Source organism: Stenella coeruleoalba, assembly GCF_951394435.1.
Source record: "Stenella coeruleoalba genome assembly, chromosome: 7".
NCBI classification, from domain to species: Eukaryota; Metazoa; Chordata; class Mammalia; order Artiodactyla; family Delphinidae; genus Stenella; species Stenella coeruleoalba.
In genome coordinates, this window is record NC_137153.1 from 85,393,724 (window position 1) to 85,406,208 (window position 12,485).

Consider the following 12,485-nt stretch of genomic DNA (forward strand, 5'->3'; position numbering starts at 1 on the left):
TTGAAAAAGACAGGCATCTATGTATATTATAGATATTAAAAACTTAATCAGTATTTTGAGCACGTGGAGCTTAAAATATTATTTTTATCATTATTTTTCATAGAATAACTTTTTCCACCCATTTCTTCTTTTCATCTCTATCTTCTCAGGCATCAGTAATACAAAGGTGGATAAAGATGAGTGTCTGCCATCCTGGAGACTATATTCTATCAGAGGAGAAAGAATAGCAACAAACTGGGCTGTGACAAATGCAAAACCATCAGCATGCACGAAGTACCACCAAACCACAGAGAAGAAGCAATTAATTTTGCCTAGCAAAGGAGAACAAGCTCCTCAGAAAACATCATACAGTCTGCACCTGGAGGGGGCCTGGGCGTTCATCAAGGTATTCCATTAAACTTAGTTTTTGAGGAACGAACATGTGTGTGGTGTTGACAGTTGAGGGCATTAAAAAATAAATAAGAGAACGCCCCCAACAGCATCATAGGATCATAAACTGCTGATGGAGGCCGTGAGGCTCAGCCAACGTCTCCCCCAGGCCCTTGCCGTTAAGTAGGGCTGCGAAACGAGTTGTGTAATGAAGCAGGGGTAGAAGTGTGGTGTGTCCGATCCAGAGCAGGGTGTGGAAGAGAGGGCCCAAGAACACACATTCCATTCGGCGCGGTTACAAGATGGTGGAGCTTTGTGATAGGTCCTTGATAAGAGTCCCCTGCTGCCCAAGTTAGTCATGCTGTGTGGGTGAGAAATATACTTGGGTGGGGATAAATTGCTCTGACTTAGGGGTTGCTCGTTACCATAGCATAACCCAGAACACCTGACTCACGTGGGATGATAACGTTCATGGAGGGTAACTCCTGATTTTAAAGTGAAGAAAACCATAGCTTCTTCAGAAGGGGGCAGGGGGGAACTTCCCTGGTGGTCCAGTGGTTAGGACTTTGCCTTCCAATGCAAGGGGTGTGGGTTCGATCCCTCATCGGGGAGGTAAGACCCCGCATGCCTCAGGCCCAATAAAACCAAAACATAAAACAGAAGCAATATTGTAACAAATTCAATAAAGACTTTTTAAAAAATGGTCCACATCAAAAAAAAAATCTTAAAAAAAAAAAGCAGTGGGAGGGGATTGGCCTCAGAGAAGATGGGAGGGGCGGGGGGAAGATTCTTACTAAACCTACCGAAGTGTTTTACTAAACAACACTTTCTAATCATATTTCCCTGCTCACACAACAGTTTTTTTTTCAGAATTTAATCTTGAAATCCTCCTAAGGACGCACACTTTCTCATGGCCAATGAAACCACCGTACATCACTGGGTCATAGTGCATGTCAGTGTTACAAAAACAGTTATGAATCGCCTTAAGCAAAGCAAATCCACCTGTGCACCTTTGCGTGCTACTTCAAAGCCACCCGACCATCTAAAGTCAAACTTCTTAGGATTAAATAGGCTACAAGGTTGAGGCGCAGCGAGTGTCACTTTTAACCTCTAGCAAATGTTCACAGCCCAGTGGCAAACTCCTCCCAAACAACATTTCTAATGGGAGGGTGACAGACTTCTAACTAAAGCAGTTCCTGTGTGCCACTATAATAACCTATTCCTTTTGATTGCATTTATTTTTAATGATTATTTTCCCTGCGTGCCAATCCAACCTGTGCTGCCAGCCCAGAAAGAGGGGGAGGGGAGGAAGCCCGGACCAAGAACGTTGCCTTGGGCTGCACTGCCACCTAGAGGTACTACTGAAGAACTGACACATTGCTCTTCAAAGAGCAGTGGCCGGCTGTTTGGTTAAAAGGGGACCTTTCTCCCACTGCGTGGGGCTGGGTAAAATAACTGAAATGATTCCCTCAGCTTCACTTAAACAAAATATATTATAAAATATACAATCATAAGATATATAATAATTTTTCACTGAAAACACCCACGGTGGCCCTAAAGAGGAAGATCCTTTAAAGAATGGTTCTGAGGAGCTCTTGGAAAATAACACAGTTATTTCCATTACAACAGTTAGCTTTGCAGCTTGAACTGAATAGCTGGAAAATCATTTGGAAATGGATTGTTACAAAAGTCTGAATAGGTCCATCTGGTCAGAACTACACTTCAATTGCAAAAATGAAATTTATTCAAAAGTTATTCACGTTCAAATCAGAAGCCAGGGAGTATTGTGGACATAGAAAAAAGGACAAGGCTGATGATGTCTTATTGATTACTGAAGTTCTGCAAATGACAGAATCTGACGGGTGTATTCCTAATTGTCATTATTTCAAGGGCAAACTCAAAAGTCTGTTGTTGACAAGGTCTTTGACTTTCTCCTCAGGCAATGTCAGCTTGTACACAAATGCAACCACTTTAAATAAACGTGAAGAGCTTGTATTTCGTAAGGACATTATTTCCAAATGATTAATGCAATGAACACACAAGTTAGGAAAAAGATAATTTAGGCAGGCTTTTGGAGAGGTAATGATTTAGTCAACATTACTAATGATACTTGCAATAAAAGAGGGGCAAAAGCCAGAGACAAATCATTCAAGAGCTTGGGGATTTTCAGCTACAATCTCTTTGTGACATTTTAAGCCAAGAACTATAGGCTCCTCTTTGAATTGAAGGAGCACAGGTATGTTCAGGAACACACCCCAGGACCACAGACTGTGTGGCTCCCTTCGTTTGCATCATTTCTCCGAGATCAAAAAACCTAGGGTTTTGATGTTGAAAGAACAAGAGAGCAAAGACACACAAAAAAGAAAAAAACATGTATTTTGCTGTGCAAAAATCCTATTACCCCTACAAATACAAAATCCAATATTAGGCAAATTAATAGTTCAACTCATTGGAAGATGGTTATTTTCAGAAGGGCAAAACAGCACAGTCAAAATAACTGTTTACATTTTTGAGTACTTACAATGGTCCTGGTGCTATCTTAGGGCTTTACTCATTTGGTCCTCAAGAGATGGAGTGCGGTGGACACTATCACATCTCCATTTTACAGATGAGGACAGTGAGGTCCAGAGAGGTTAAACAAACTTAACGATAGAGCCTAGATCACCAGGTAGTTAGTCTGTCTCCAGAGTCTGTACTCGTAAATACCATGCTAAGCTATCTCATTAAAGAACATTTTTTATTGGACAACACAAGAAACTACAGCTTCTCCCAGTGCAATTGTTCAAGATGATGCCTCCAATTGATGTAAGTCATTGCCTCCCTAGGGACCACTCCTGCTGCCACTTCTGTAGGCTTCCTTTCCTGCTCAGATGCCCATTCAGGTCAGATCACCTCACTAAGAGCAGAGGCCATAAACCCTATCAGTGTTCAGGACGCAATGGCTTTCTCTCGTGGATCCTTCTCTGGTTGGAGCTGAGCCAGCCCACTCTTCAGTCACCCCACAAGGAATTTCCTTTTCCCACCAGAGTCCACATGTGCCTTCCCCTCCCAGGCCTTGGGCAAAGGTGATTTTCTGAACTCAATTCAGTATCCTGTCTGAGGTAGGTACTCAATAAACATTTGAATAGTATCAATGGAGTTATTTCCGAAGCTTAATCAAGCCAGAGGCGGTTCCTGGCAGCTCTTCTAACCTCACCCAAGATCCCTGATGGCTGAAGATAGAAAGTGGTCAATGGCCTACAGGCATTCATTGTTTTCCCTAAGATGCCCTCTGAAAAAATTGAAACACTGAAAAGTCTCAAAATAAGGATTTTACTGGTTCAAAAAAAAATCAGGGATTCCCTAGTGGCGCAGTGGTTGAGAATCCGTCTGCCAAGGCAGGGGACATGGGTTCGATCCCTGGTCTGGGAAGATTCCCACATGCCACGGAGCAACTAAGCCCGTGCGCCACAACTACTGAGCCTGTGCTCTAGAGCCCGCGAGGCGCAACTACTGAAGCCCACGTGCCCAGAGCCCGTGCTCCACAACAAGAGAAGCCACCGCAATGAGCAGCCCCCGCTCACCGCAACTAGAGGAAGCCCGTGTGCAGCAATGAAGACCCAACGAAGCCAAAAATAAATAAGTGAATAAATCTTTTAAAAAAATCAGCCACGAGAAATAAGACTCATCTGCGCATGTCATTAAACTAAACGCCTCTTTGCTGTAGATCCTTTCCAGTGAGGGTGAAAGGGAGGTCATTTAACTGTAACCCCCAGAAGCAGCCCCTGATAATGCAACATGTTCAGTTGGTTTAATTGTTAAGTCTTATGCTATCAGGATATGATAAAATCTACATTATCCATAGGGTTGGGGAAAAGGAAAGTAGAGGGAAATGAAATTCCCAGGCACATCCCTAAAATGAATCCCATTGGACCATAGCTTCTGTTTCTCTGGTTCAGAAGTATTGAATGAATGAATGAACAAAAGAACCAACAAATCAACCAATGAAGAAACAACTGAATGAAGAAACCAAGATGCCCTGGGCCAATCAAAGGTAAAAAGGTCACCACAGGCAGCCCCCGTAGCACATCTACACAGTGGACGACCACGTAGACCATTCCCTCCTTGCACCCAGGCAGCGGCTGCTGCCAAGAGAGGCCTGTTGTCTAGCGACCTGGCTGGCCTGGCCAGGCGTTGGCGGGCTCCAGCAAGCTGAGCTCCGCAGAGCCAGAGAACGTGCTTGGCATTGGGCCCAAGAGAGAGCACCAGAGATGGAAGCCAGAGGAGGCTGTCTGAAACAGGTTTTCAGGACAAAGGAGGCCGGTGGTGGGTATTGGGGGTCAAGAGAGAGCCAAGGTGAGGATACAAGAGGCCAGTGAGACAAAGAAGCTTGGGCCAAGCACCTTGGAGGAGATGCGCAGGAGGGCTGTTTGTGCCAGCACCGTAGACCACAAGTATTTTATTTGTTTGGCTGGGCTTTCTCTTTGCTTTGTGTTTATTTTTTAAAATAGGTAATACATGTACATGGAGCAAATCTCAAAAGTTTCCAAAGGGTATACCAAATGGTAATCTCATGCTCACCCTTGGCCATCAGTTCCCCAATTTTCCTCCCCTGAATTTCTTCTGGATACTTCCACAGGTAGCCTTTCCATATATAAGCATAAATGTATCTACATCCTATACAGCACAAGCCATATCATATTGTACTTATCAGTCTGTACCTTTCTTTTACATTTACCAGGACATCTTAGAAATGGTTCCATAACAGTATATGTAGACCTGGTTCACCCTGATGGCTGCATAATATTTCCTTGTACAGACACACCACAATTTATCATGTCTTTTCAAAGGTATATTTAGTTCCTGTGCAAACTTTGCTGTAGCAAAGAATGCTGCAATGATATGCATTTTGGATGTGTATGAATGTATCTGTAAAAGTGAAACAGGGAGGTTAATAAAGAGTAAGTGCATTTTAAGTTGTGATATGTATTGTCAAATTATTCTCCAAAGAGGTGATACAAATTGATATTCCAAATGAGTGTGCCTGTTTCCCCAAACACTTGCCAACAAATAGGAAGAGTGAGATAGTATTATTGTTTTAATATGTATTTTTCGTATAATGAATGATGCTGTATAAACTTCATATGATAAAAATTGATGGAGACTTTAGGATTTCTTGGCATCTCATGTGTTACAGAGGATTAGACCCATTTCACAAGGCTGTGGGCAAAGGGGCCCATACTCTGGGATCCAAGACACCTGGGTTTGGAATTTGAGATGAGGTTCCGTTGATGGAGCACCTACTATGTGCAGACACACTTGCCCCTCACAACAAGCAGAAACTTGCTCTTCCAGAGTGCTATTATTTGAGAAAAGCTGATTAAATGGCTTTTCTAAAGCTACATGGCTGATAAAGGGAAGAGCTAGGATTGCAATCCAAGTCTGTTGTAACCACACTCTGTGCTCTTTCTGCATCCCGGCATTACTAACTGCTAACTTGGAGCAACAAGGCCAGCAGATCTGAAATCAGAAAACCCAGGTATGTCCATCTGCTACTCACTAGCTGTGCGACCTTGGGTAAACGATAACCTCTTTAGGGGCGGGGAAGGTCCTCAGATTTCTCAAAGAATTTGTCAAAAAGCTGGAGTTGTTACCTTCAAGTCCTTCCAGGCCTCAGTCTGTAGTACCTTGTAATATGGCAAAAATTCAGATGTCCTGTAGGGAAAAGAAAAGCAAAAGCCCTGGCCTATGCAAATGCATCATCATCATCTCCTAAAATTTCAGTTGATTATCTTCAAAAACCTCATTTAGAAACAGACCACCCTATTCTAAACTTCGTCCTGAGTGCCACCAGCACACATGAAGGAAGCATTTTTCCTCTCTCATTCATCTCCTTAGAAGAGTTCCTCTATAATTTTTTTCCTTTTGTTTTTTCTTCTCCCGCTACCTAAATAGGGAGTCATCTTACGCTTAGAAACCACAACTGAAGACAAATCTTCTTCTACACAACAGTTCATCTGTGTGTTGCTCCCTCATTTTAAACACTTTGAAGGCTTATGACTTTTTTTTGTTGTTATTGTTTCTTAATATATTTCTCTCATTTGGCTTTTTGAATTCCCTGGAGAGGCCCTTACGTTCTGGCTCGATCTGTCCTGAGAAGTGGGAAGCCAGCAGCAGCCTGTAGCCCTCTTCTGCATGGTATGAACAGGCCGGTGAGAGGAAGCAGAAGCAGAGCTCCCCGAAGATCCAGGCTGCCCAGGCCCAGCAAACCCTTCTAGAGAAGAAGGTCATCATGCTCATTACGGAAAAGTGCCTCAAGGAGGAAAACTCTCTGCAAATGAACAGCTCACATTTGTCTAACTCCCTGACGTCACTGTCACGTACCCCATTCATTGATGGTAGATGCCGGGGGCTGGACAACAGCCTAGCAAAGAGCCCGAAAAAACGTCTGCTGTGATCACAGACTAGGTGTCTAGCAATGTGCAAAGTACTTAAACTTTCTTTACCTTTTCACCGAAATTGCTCTTAATATAGATAAGATAGATGAAGAAACTAAAACTCAGAATGAGTATGTAACTTGCTCACGGGCACAGTGGGAAGTGGCAGAAGTAGACTTCAAGGCCAGGTCTGTCAGCTTGTACCCAGTGACTCCTGTCCCAACTCCTGAGGATTCCTAGGTCGTGAGGTCAGTTCTCATCTAAAGCAGAAATTATCAACGGGGCAATATTGGCCCCAGATGGGACAAACTGCTTCTTGTAACAGTATATAAACAAATTTAAATAGTATATAAACACAGATGTGCATGTAGTATATAAACAAATTTCTAAGATATCTATGGTATAAAATTTCATGTGGGAGGCAACTAGGAAAACATGTCTAAATGACTCTTCAGTGAGATGATAATGAAAAAACGTTGAGAAACACTGCTCTAGGCATACGCCTGACGCAGGTCTTCTGTGTCTTCTACTGTATCATGCTGCCTCCTATTCGGCCTATTAGGCCGTTTCCATTAGACATATAAACCTCTTCCAATTAAGTGCTGCTAAACTTAAATTATCACTTAGTGAGCAGCTGATTTTAAAATCGAAGCAGCTCATAGTTACCTTACAAAATTTAGGTTGGGAAGCATTCAAGTCAGGCTCTGTCAAGGTGCGAGCACCAACATTTGGGTACAAACCATTTTCTCATTCCGGTCTTACCTCTCCTTGCTGCTCTCTCCTACCCCAGACTTTCCACTGTCTTTCCTCCACCTTCCTCTCTCTTCATGGTCTCCAAAGTCTACACAGGAAATTGTCTGAACTGGGCTTCAGAGGACAAGACCAGCCTGGGTAAGTTCATTAGCACGAAAAGCAGAGCCACTGTGGGTCCCCTCCTCTCTCATTACCAGCTCAACTCTTTACGTGAAATCAGAGCTGGGGAAATGATCACAACTTAATTCAAGCCAACCCAGTAGGAATTTACTGTTTACGAGAGGACCTGGGAAGGGGTGATGCTAGAGTGATGTGGGTCCTCAGGGAGCTGTTGATCTCTGCCCCACATTTTCCCCTTGAATCCCAGCTTTTCAGACAGAACTTTCTTACCCTCTACTATCTGATTTCTTCAGTCCTCTTCATCTTTGCTAAGAACCCCAAAATAACTCCAAACAGAACCCTAAATATTATCGTTGTTCTTTCGGTAATTGAAAATTACTGAAATGTTCAATAGTTCTCTGAGGCTGATCTCAATGGCTGCCTGATTCCAAAGACTTATTATCATTTCCTCTCCCCACAGTGTTTCCTGCCATCACTGTGTGCATTGAAAGGGCAACCACAGATGTCACCATGGATGTCACCTGCCCGCGATTGTTCTGAAAAGTGGACAAACCTGTGTGAATAGGATGGGGGAATCACTAAGGTTCCTAATGGAACTGCTGGACTGTGATCTCCTAGAAGGTAAAACATTGTTCTGTGCACCTGTTTGGTCCTCTCTTCCCCAGCACCCTCGCGACTCAAAGCTTCTGGCTGTAGCAGGAATTCTGGAAATGTTTGAGGACTGTATTTGTTTCCTAGGGCAACTATAACAAATTACCACAAGCTAGGTGGCTTAAAACAACACAAATGTATTCTCAGTTGTGGAGGCCAGAAGTCCAAAATCAAGGCGTTGGCAGGTCCAGGCTCTCTCTAAAGGCTCTAAGGGTGAATCTGTTCCATGCCTTCCTCTTAGGTTCCGGTGTTGCTGGTGATCCTTGGGGTCCCTTTATTTTGTAGCTGCATCACTCTAACCTCAGACTCCGTCATCACACACTATTCTCCCTACCTGCTTGTCTGCCTTCTCCTCTTCTGATGAGGACACCAGTCGCATTGGATTAGGGATCACCCTAGTCAGGTAGGACCTCATCTTAATTTGAATATCTGTAAAGACCCTATTTCCAAGTAAGGTCACATTCACCAATACCAAAGTTTGGGATTTCCATATATCTTCTGGAGGGGATACAATTTGACCCACAACGGTGATTTAATGGAAAAAGCAAGTAAGTGAGTAAGTGCATACTTCACAGAAAGAAGAAAGGAAGGAAGGAAAGAAGAAAAAAGAAAGGAAGAAGAAATGAAAAGGAAAAAACTGGGTTTTTCATAAGATACATACGCTACTTTTGTAAGTTTCATATCAAAAGGAAAAAAGCCATCTCAACTAGGTTTTCTGAATTTATACTCTGATGAGTCACTGTGCAATTTGTATTCCTTTATGTAACTGACACACATGAACAGCTCCTTTCCCCTAAGACCTTCGGTTAATTTCCTAAGTCTTTTGCCTACTAGGTTGCTTTTTTTTTTTTAATTACCTGACAGTGAGTGCTTTGCATTAAATACCCCAAGTATTTTAGGTTAAGGTCTAGTTTGGGAAAAAATTTTACTTCTATGCTTAACAGGGGAGTCACTAGTGACTGGGCCATATGCCTCTAGTTGTCCTTTCCTTCTGTGCCTTGAAACAAAAACCCCCACACCCTTTGTGCCTTTACCTTTGCACTCAAGAGAAATGGAAGGAAGGGAGGGGAAAAAGCTGGCCCACACTCTCAGCTCCTAGTCCTGCAAAGCAGAAGGAGGAGTGTTGGCTTGAAGACAGGAGCCCTGGACTCTGGGTCCAGCTCTGAAACAACACCAGACAGTCATAGGCTCTCCCCAAATACCAGTTACCTCACCAGTTAAATACAAGGTGCTTAGAATGGATAATCTCTAAAATCCCTCTTAGCACGGGCATTCATTCTATCCTGGGTGTCCACTCACTGCGTCAGGTCCATGGAGAGGAGAGTGTTTCCTCTGCTCACCATCCAGTTGGGAAATCACGAACTGGTTCTTAGGAGAATTTGAGAGCTTCCAATAGTCAAGACGGAGGGAGAAAAACCCTATAGAAACCATCGTCGTTCCAGAACAAAAACTGAAAGAGACCTGGCCTGCCACAGGGCAAAGGCCATTGAGATGACTGTCTTGAATTTGAATCTGAGCATTGGCTACATTACAATCTTATCTCTCCTTCTGAGGAGTCAAGACAACAGAAAGAAAAGATGTTTCCTATAATTTTTTAAAGTATATATAATAATTATCGTCATGAAATATTTTCTTCTCCAAGATCATTTAGACTCAGTAAATCTGGGTGATCTTTAAGACATACTTTGTTTCAGGCAGGGTGCTATAGAGGAAAGACTCAAACAGACCTAGGTGGAATCCTACCTCTGCCATTTAGGTCCTTAATCAATTGAGCTAAGTCACTCATCTTGGTTAAGCCTGTTTCCTCTTCTGTTAAAACAGGAGTTATTGCAAGGATACAGTGAGAAAATACATAGAAAGCTCGTAGGACACAGTAAACACTTAGGAAATACTTGTTTTTCTGACTAAAATAAGAAAAGTATGTCCTCTCCGTACCTTGCCCAAATCTAAGCTAGCCACAAGTCTGGTTGATGCTCTATGGTACCGTCTGGTAGATATCTAGCTCCCTTTATGATAGAGCGCCTGCACAAGGTCAGCTGTACATGCTGTGATGTGTATTTTTAGTCGTTCATCTGTGTACTTGCCCAGTGCTCCCACTGAAATCCCATCGAGTCTACAATCTCTGGAGTTATAAACTCCTCAAAGGACCATATCCATTTACAGCCATTTGAACAGCCTCTAAAATGATAAGAGGCACAGAGTACACATTAACCCAATGGATGGCGGAGAAGCCCACGGGAACACACATTCTCCCAGTCACTACACAGCTGGAATTTATCAATGGCTCCATTCTCTCCAGCAGCAGAGGAGATGGCCTCTTTTGTGATCTTGTCAACTAAGTGATATGTTCTTCAGGAATAGGAAGCATATCTTTTTTTTGTTTGTTTTTCTTTCTGCCCAACCTTTCAGAGAGTATTTCCTCTAACCGATGCTGTGTGTTTATTTGGCCAGCTCTATGTCAGGTTGTGGTCATTTAGATGAACTTAATGTTTGAAATAATAAATGCTCATTTCCTATTTTCAAAAAGGACTTATGGGCTTCCCTGGTGGCACAGTGGTTAAGAATCCACCTGCCAATGCAGGGGACATGGGTTCGAGCCCTAGTCTGGGAAGATCCCACATGCCGTGGAGCAACTAAGCCCGTGCGCCACAACTACTGAGCCTGCACTCTAGAGCCCACAAGCCACAACTACTGAGCCCGTGTGCCACAGCTACTGAAGCCCGTGTGCTAGAGCCCGTGCTCAGCAACAAGAGAAGCCACCACAATGAGAAGCCTGCGCACTGCAACGAAGAGTAGCCCCAGCTCACCACAACCACAAAAAGCCCGTGCACAGCAACAAAGACCCAACACAGCCAAAAATAAAATATATATAAAATATTTTTAAAAAAGCACTTATGAATTTTTAAAAATCACCTCACATACAAATATTAAAAAGGTCTCAAAATGTTTGGTGTGTGCTCATTTAGGTTCTCAAAATTAGAAGATTAAAAGGCAAACTATGAGAGAATATAAAGCATTCTTCCTTTTTAAAATTTAAATCACCTAATGACTCTGAAATTGTAAAAAGAAAAAAAATAAAGATACAAAATTATTGTGATGTTGCAGTAGAGACACTAATAGCCCACCAAAGTACTAATCCACAGAAACCGTAACATGTTACCTTATTGGCAAAAGGATCACATCTCTGCAGGTGTGATTAACAATCTTGAGATGCAGCGGGTGTCCTGGATTATTCAGGTCATCTCAACAAAATCACACGGGTCCTTACAAGGGAAAGAGCAAGGGAGGAGAGTCAGAACCAGAGAAAGAGATATGAATGCAGAAAAGGAACTTGGAATGATGTCACTGCTGGAGGGCATGGGGGAATGATGTCATGTCATGAGCCAAAGAGTGCAGGCAGCCTCTAAGGAGCTGGAAAAGACAAGGAATGGATTCTCCCTACAGTCTCTAGAAGAAATTCCATCCTGCTGAAACCTTGATTTTAGTCCATGAGACCTATTTTGTACTTGTGGCCTCCAAAACTAAAATAATAAGTTTATGTTGCTTTAAGTCATAGAGTTTGTGGTAATTCGTCAGATCAGGAAGAAAAACAAGACAGAATACATAGACTAATTATCTGGGGTTTTGATGTCAAAATTAAGAGATGTTACATGTAAACAAACTAGAAACATTAATGGATTTACAGGCTTTTTTGAGTCTTAGCAGAAAATAATCTTATCTACAGGCTTTGGGTAACTCACAGAATCAGTGAGAAGCCTTAAGAACCCAGTGCAGATTACAGATTATAAGCAGAAACCAAGCAAGGGAAGCTCATCTCAGGGGAATTCAACCACATCAATGCCCCAGAAGGTCTGTGATCCAACCAAGATATTGCCACTGTAGCACCCCCTCTACCATCACTGTGGTGTGAGTGATTTAATAACTACTTTTAAGTCTGTATCACTCCCTTAGAGATAGGTGCTAAGTCTAGGTTATACACATAAGCTGGGGTTTTAGGGGATGGGGAGAGAAAATATTTGTTCCTTTAAGTTTCTCTCAGGATCTGTGGCATTCTCCTTCCCACTAACATTCATGGTGTGGGATTCCCTCCAAAGAAGAAGGGTACTCAGATGCTGGTAGAAAAGAAAGTGACAAATGGCTATCAGAGGGTCTGATAACCTGAATTATCCAGCGTAG

At 42.7% G+C, this 12,485-nt stretch overlaps 1 pseudogene across 1 annotated transcript in view; it reads right to left on the minus strand.

Annotated features, from left to right (window-relative positions):
* LOC307188905 (ras and EF-hand domain-containing protein-like) overlaps positions 1 to 12,485 on the minus strand; it is a 246,996-nt pseudogene that overhangs the window by 169,421 nt on the left and 65,090 nt on the right. Inside the window, exon 16 of the transcript in view lies at positions 11,470 to 11,572. The product of the transcript in view is annotated as a ras and EF-hand domain-containing protein-like (transcript). The remainder of the gene's footprint in view (positions 1 to 11,469; positions 11,573 to 12,485) is intronic.